Raw genomic sequence first — 7,787 nt, 5'->3', positions numbered from 1 at the left:
TAATATTATTATTTAGTGGGTATTTGATTGTGTTTTGCACCCCCTGCATGGAATTTGCCGGGAGCACTCTTAGGTGAGAACAGTCACGACCTTACTCAACCTTGAAATTCAGTGCTGATCACAAATAAGCCAGCCTTTGCCTGCCTGTTGCCATCCAGATGTTTTGGGCTACAGCTCCCTTCAGCGCTGGCCAGTTGGAAACATCTGGAGGGCACTAGGTTGGCGAAAGCTGCAGTAAGGTAAGTGGCTCTTCCGTGCAAGAACAACCTGAAGTGATACGGATCTGAGGGTTGAATTATGCAAACATGGTAGCCTAAGTTAAGGGGTCAAGCTAGTTTGTTCACTTGGGTCCCATAAGGACTGATTTATTTATTATTTTATGCCATAAAATTCATACATAGCTTGAGTATAAAAACAAACAGGCAGTAAAATCAATAAAATTACTTATAGCCCTACATATGAAAGTTTAAAAAAACTGAAACAGATTTGAACGACCTCAACTTTATTATTCATTCATTCATTTATTTATTTATTAAATTTGTATACCGCCCTGCATCCATTGATCTCAGGGCACTCCACAACTTTCTACGCCTTCCCTTGCGATTGAGGGGGCCTGGGCCCACACGCCGTCAACTGAGATGGCTCCTCTAAATCCGGGACTGTCCCTGGAAAACAGGGACACTTAGAGGGTCTGCGGCTTCTACGTGATCTGGAGGAAAGATATGGGAAAGTATGCCTGTCAAGCTTCAAGGAATCCGATCCCGCCCACGGTGGCAGCCAAGAAGTAGATAACCAAGAAGAGTTCTTGCCAAGTCTTTTATTCAATATTCACAGAGAGAGATGTAGAAATGCTGTCTCTCTTAGATAATGGCATTGCTCTGAGTAAAGTCCCACCACTTCCATCTCTCCTATTATACGTCATCCCTGCGTCAGCTGATCTGTGCTTTCTGCCTCTGAGCTTTCTGTTCTCCTACTTTCAATGCACGCCTGGTCCTGGGAGAGGGGGCGGCGGTCAAGAATGCTTTCCAAGGATACTGAGTCTGTCAGTGGTCTCTCTCCTGGTCTTCTTCTTACTCCTGCTCCTCTCCCAATATTTCCCAGCTTCTCCCCTCTGCAGCCTCTGAACTATGACCTTCTGCAAACCTCTGTTGTAAATCTATAGTGTCCTCCTCGGGAAGGTGCAGGAGGAGGGGGGCGCGGTCCCCACCATTCCTCCTCAATCCAGTCCCTGACTTGCATATCTTGGGGGAGGGGGGTTGGTAACCGATGCAATATTAGAAAAATAAGGGGAAGATGTTCAAGTTCTTATCATATTCAGGGTTTCAGCATGTCCCCTTTTCAAATATTACGCCTCCAGTGTTTAGGCAGTCTGGCTTGCAGCCCATATACTTGCTAACCCTAGGAGTAAAAGTAATGAGCCCCAGTGAACCATAGCTGTCAACTTACAGATTTGAAAATAAGGGACCAGCAGCCTCGAAAATAAGGGATCAGCAGCCAAAATAAGGGATTTTAGTCAACCAGCAGACAAATGAAGCCTCAAGCGGTGGTTCCCACAGCGCAGCAACCCGGCAAAGGGGACGCAGCAAAGGAAAACCACCGTCACCTCTCCGCTGGGAAGCGCTGAGCAAAGGCGAGTCCCCAGGCAACGCGGCCAATTTAATTGGCACAAGGCATGCAAGCTCCACCCCCCAGTCGTTCTTAGACTCCTTTTTGGGTGAGCAATGCAGCCAAGCAACACAGTTGGAGCCCCCCTCATCCCTGGCCGGCAGGGAGGGAGAGGAGCTGCTTCCTTTGAAACCCAGGAAATTTAAGGGACATCATCAATAAGGGACAGCAGCGGGACACGGCTCTGGGATAAGGGACTTTCCCACCAAATAAGGGACGGTTGACAGCTATGCAGTGAACTCAGCGGCAGCAGTTGTGTCTAGAATTGTGCTGCCTGTCATTCATGTTGCCTTTCCTTCTGCACCCAGGCAATGTGCCTTCAATCTGAGTTGCTAAAGGAAAGTTGCCATGCATAGGAAATAAGCTCCGGTGCTGTGAAAATGAAGTCTGAGGCTTAAGTATGGAGTCAGCTCCTGCATTTGAATTTCCTCCGATGAGCGAACATAGGTCTCTAGCTGAAAACAGGAGCTAGAGGGGAGCCTTAGCACCTTAACAGCTCAACAGACTGGCTGAGAATAGGAACCATTCCGTAAAATAAAAGGGCGGCTTGTGTAGTTAGCATCTCAGCTTTCAATCACGCCCAGGCGTTAAATCAGAAGGGGTTTTAAGAGGTTTTGTTGCTCAGGTGTGCTGTCTCTAATTGATAAAGATTAATGGGCTAATGTATCAGTCATCAGACAGGATCTGCACACTGCAAAACCGAGAGCAGCTTGAGAAGGAAATGGTGTTAAGAGTCAATAGTTTTAAAAGTCGGCTTACATTTATCGGTGTGCAATTCCCCGGGGACCCTTATTAAAGAAGAGCAATTTAGAGATGGTGTTTGCATCTTAAATTAGATCTCATCCACACTGCGGATGTAACTGGGGCCGGGAAATCAGTGCCAGTGTGGTTTGGGGGGGGGGGGAGGCAGCATAATTGTTTCTGACATGAAAGCAGATTTTATGGCGTCTTCCTTTATGGCTACAGCATTGCACTTGCGAAAGAAGCATGCCTTCATGTGCAGCTGCTAAGGCTACGTGGGGCATTTCCTAGAGCACCATCCCATTGTTTTGCCATTTTACATTGTGCAGTACACACTTAAGAACAAATGGGCTGTTCCTTTCCTTGAGCTCTACCATAGCCCCTTGGGACATGTAGAGAGGAAAAGGCATTTTTTAATCCGACTCCCTTGTGGCAGATTCTTAGTCTGGAACCAGAAAGAGTCTCTTCGAGGAAGGTTCTCTAGAATATCATGTTACATTCAAAAGCATTATTTTTTTCCTCTTAAAAGGTTTCATTCTCCTGTCTCTGACGTGTTGTGCCCAAGGCGCCTTCTAGTCAGTAAAATAACGATGTAAAACAACTTGTTTATTTTTTAAAAAAATGTTTTTTAAAAAATAATAATTTATTTCCATATGAGATGTGCAAGGCAGCTTTTCATAAACACTGCACAGCATTAAAAATAACGGAGGGCAGGTAAAATAAAGTACTTTTCACACAGAATATAAAGGGCAGGATTCGATCCCAACTTGGATGGCTTTAAAAGAAATGTGGACAGTTTCATGGAAGAGAGGTTGTTCTGCTGAAGAAGGCTAGAGAGTGAAACCAAGAGTGGGAGTTTTTGTGGGAGGACTGTGAGCTCAGTTCTGGTGCTGAAAATAAGTTTTTCCTTAATTCTGTGCCCGAGCCACATATGTTCAGTGCCAGGATTTTTGCATGTGGCTCTGGTGGGTGGGCCCTAGCATTCAAGGCATAGGTGTGCCCACCCCCAATCTAAAGCAGCAGTCTTCACCTTTTCAGACCCAGAGACCCACTTTTAGCCCAGGTATGCATTTGGGGAACCGCTTCTTAAAGTTTTGCCATTTCTATGTCTGCCAGGGTTGATAGAGTTTCTTGAGTAAATTCAGTAGCCTCTGAGTATAGCAGGATCATGAGAAAAGGCAGCCTTTTTATTAGCTTCAGAAATGTCCAAAGAAGTCGTCATCTGACCAGATAATCTGTGAAACATTGTACTGCAATGAAATCAATAAGGCAGGCCTGGTATAGGATTGCAGCCTTGTATGGTTACGTAATATGAACGCTTTCAGAACTTTAGCATTCATTATACTCACTAGCAAAGCTATGCCTTCCGGTTGTGCAGACAGCCTTTTGTCCATGCAAGTACATCATGCAGATTTAAATTAACCTAACGTGTACATTTGGTATGTATCAGCTACCTTGGCACATAGCGAAACTATTAATATTGCATATATTTATTCAGAGTTTTGTAGTGTAGAGAAGTATGTAGAAGAGGCTTTAGAGAGAAAGCAGGGATTCACTGCCTATTATTGCAGTAAATCCCTGCTCTCTCCCACCCCAGCACATTATGCTGTCTTCCTCTCAGCTGGAGGATCTAGTGTGATGCCAACTCATTTTCTGCTGCAGCTTCTCCTGCCCCTTTGTGCCAATGTAAATATAGATGATGTCATAAGTGGCAGGATTTAGGAATGTGTTGATACCATCACCCAGCCCCTCTGCAGATAGGAGAATTCTGGAAGCTCAGAGCGTGGGGAGGAATGCCCTTTTCTTTTCCTAAAAATTATTGGAAAATTGTACATTCTGAACAGAGGTGACCAGTTGCACAGCGGAGGTGATCTGTCGGGAGCGCAGAAATCTCACGGCGATTACAATGGCCTGTAATTCTCATGGAGCATTTGCGTAACAAACAAAAAAGAAAACGGATTCTACATAACCAGGGTGGGGAACTTGCAGTTTGTGGGGCAAATCAGGCCTCTGCATTTGTCCTGTGAAGCCCTTTCCACAAAACGATATCACAGCAACATAGAATTGTCGAGTTGGAAGGGACCACGAGGATCGAATAGTCCAACTCCCTGCAATGCAGGAATCTTTTGCCCAGTGTGGGGAGTGAACCCACGATCATGAGATTAAGAGGTAGAGACACAGCTGAATTATTGGACTGAAAAGCAGGGTTGAGGTCCCCACATGTCAGTTAGTGGGTGGGGAGTTCACTCCGGCTTGGTTCAGGTGCCTGAGTGCATTCCCTGCAGGACAACTGCTTCAACTGGACATACGATCTGGTTCCTCATAGGAGATCCGCTAGCACACCTGAACCCTGCAGAAAGCAGGATTCAACTCCCTGTGTATCAGCCTATGCCCAGGGAGTTTATTCCTGCTTGGTCACTATCACCCCACCCCTACAGGCTACATTGGACAGGTGGGTGGGACCACTCACCTGTCCATCATCTGACATCATAATGCCATCAGGTGATAGACAGGTGGGTGGTCCTACTTACCTGTCAAAATTGGCCTATGGCATGGAAGGAGACACAAATCTGTCCTGCTAGGCCAAAAAGGTTCGGTTCCCTACCCCTGCTGTAGAAGATGAATCAGGGAAGGACTGTACCTCAGAGATAGCTCAGTGGGTAGAGCATGCAATTCTTAATCTCAAGGCCATGGGTTCGACTCCCTCGTTGGGTGAAATATTCCTGCATTGCAGGGGGTTGGACTAAATTATTCTCATGGTCCCTTCCAAGTCTATGTTAAAGGTAAAGGTAAAGAGACCCCTGACCATTAGGTCCAGTCGTGACCGACTCTGGGGTTGCTGCGCTCATCTCGCTTTATTGGCCGAGGGAGCCGGTATATAGCTTCCGGGTCATGTGGCCAGCATGACTAAGCCGCTTCTGGCGAACCAGAGCAGCGCACGGAAATGCTGTTTACCTTCCCGCCGGAGCGGTACCTATTTATCTACTTGCACTTCGACGTGCTTTCAAACCGCTAGGTTGGCAGGAACAGGGACCGAGCAATGGGAGCTCATTCCATCCCGGGGATTCGAACCGCCGACCTTCTGATCAGCAAGTCGTAGGCTCTGTGGTTTAACCCACAGTGCCACCTGCGTCCCTTCCAAGTCTATGTTACTGTGGTTTTATGATTCACTGGCAGAGCACTTGCTTTGCATGTAGAAGGTTTGAGATACAATCCATGGCGTTTCCAGGAAGAGCTGGGATGGACTCCTGCCTGAAACTTTGGGCAGCTGCTATGTCAGTGAAGACAAGATTGAGCTACATCGACCAAAGGTCTGGTTCAGTATAAGGTAGGAGGACTCTGTGTAGCTAATTGTATTATTGCATATACAGGATCCAGTGATGGAAAAGCGGCAACTTGCAAAATCTGCACCTGCTTCTGTTTATCTCTTCTTGCCACACCGTGGTCTTCGGGGAATACAGAGTGCCTTTCGAAATGCCACCTGGGAATTCACATGTGGGCAATTACGCACAGCTGGCAAACTGACCTGAATGATCCGCAGAACATTTTAAAAGTTTGCACGAAAAGGAAAGGGAAGATGTTGCTGGAAGGTGCTCCGTTTGGCCACATAGTTAATATGACACCCCCACCCAACACTTCACAATAAATAATAGTTTGGAGGATGCTGCAGCTTTGTAATATTCATGCTTTTGTCTATTAAAGTTTGCTCTGTTATCTTTAAAGGTAAAGGGTAAAGGGACCCCTGACCATTAGGTCTAGTCATGACCGACTCTGGGGTTGCGGTGCTCATCTCGCTTTATTGGCCGAGGGAGCCAGGTACAGCTTCCCGGTCATGTGGCCAGCATGACTAAGCCGCTTCTGGCGAACCAGAGCAGCGCACGGAAACGCCGTTTACCTTCCCATTTACCTATTTATCTACTTGCACTTTGATGTGCTTTCGAACTGCTAGGTTGGCAGGAGCAGGGACCAAGCAACGGGAGCTCAGCCCATCTCGGGGATTCGAACCGCCGACCTTCTGATCGGCAAGCCCTAGGCTCTCTGGTTTAACCCACAGCGCCACCTGCGTCCCTCTGTTATCTTTACTACATCTAAATTACCATAACAATCCCATAGTCCGCAATCTTTATGATTTTGGGGGGGAGGGTGTATGTGTCATAGATGCTTCCTACGCAGAACATCCCACATTCAGGGTCTGACATCTCCGGCTAAAATTTTTGAGTAGGTGCTGACAAGAAAGCCCATTATCTGAGACCCTGGAGAACCTCTGCTGGTCAGAATGGACAATATTGGTTTAGATGGATAAATTGTTGTTGACATCTGTCTCGAGGGAATGTGCCTCCCGGGGTATACGTTACAGTGGGTTACAGCATGGTGCTGATAATGCCAAGGTTGCAGGTTCAAACCCGATAAATGACAGCTGTATATTCCTGCATTGTAAGAGATTGGATTCAATCCTCAGAGTCCCTTCCAACTCTACAGTTCTATGCTTCTAATATTCCCCATCCAGACTGAGCTTTCCCCCTGATTTTCTTGAACACAGCATGTGGCATTTTCCCATCTCTGCCGTATTAAGCAGTTGGTCCCTTACCTTTCCCGCCCCGACCTGGCCACAGTGATCCATGCGACGGTCACCTCCAGGCTTGATAATTGTAACTCGCTCTACGCTTGAAGCTGACTCAGAAACTCCAGAGGGTGCAGAATGCTGTGGCAAGGCTCCTTATGGGGTCCTTGCCGTGGGATCACATTCATCCAATGCTTTACCAACTGCACTGGCTCCCGGTGGAGTACAGGGTCAGGTTTAAGGTGCTGGTTTTGACCTTTAAAGCTCTATGCGGCCTAGGACCCACGTACCTACGGGACCACCTCTCCTGGTTTGCCCCACGGAGGACCTTAAGGTCCACAAATGACAACATTTTGGAGGTCCCAAGTCACAAGGTGGTTAGGTTGGTCTCAACTAGGGCCAAGACCTTTTCAGTACTGGCCCCAACTTGGTGGAATGTTCTGTCACAGGAGACTAGGGCCCTGCGGGACTTGACATCTTTCTGCAGGGCCTGCAAGACAGAGCTGTTCCGCCTGGCCTTTGGTTTGGACTCTGTCTGACCATTATGTTTCCCTTTTCTTATGGTTTTGACTTTTAAAATGAGGCTGCATTTTAAATTGCATTTTACCTGTATTTTAAATTGTTTCTTTTTCTTTTTTCTTATTATGTTTTTACTGAAATTTTATTGGTGTTAGCTGCCCCGAGCCCGGCTCTGGCCAGGGAGGGCGGGGTATAAATGTAATTTATTATTATTATTATTATTATTATTATTATTATTATTATTATTATACCATGCCATGCTCCCAGAAACAATGCCACACCAAAAACAGTTGGGAGTGAA

This window comes from Podarcis muralis, chromosome 6 (genome assembly GCF_964188315.1).
Source record: "Podarcis muralis chromosome 6, rPodMur119.hap1.1, whole genome shotgun sequence".
Taxonomy (NCBI): Eukaryota; Metazoa; Chordata; class Lepidosauria; order Squamata; family Lacertidae; genus Podarcis; species Podarcis muralis.
Note: the sequence above shows the minus strand (reverse complement) of the source record.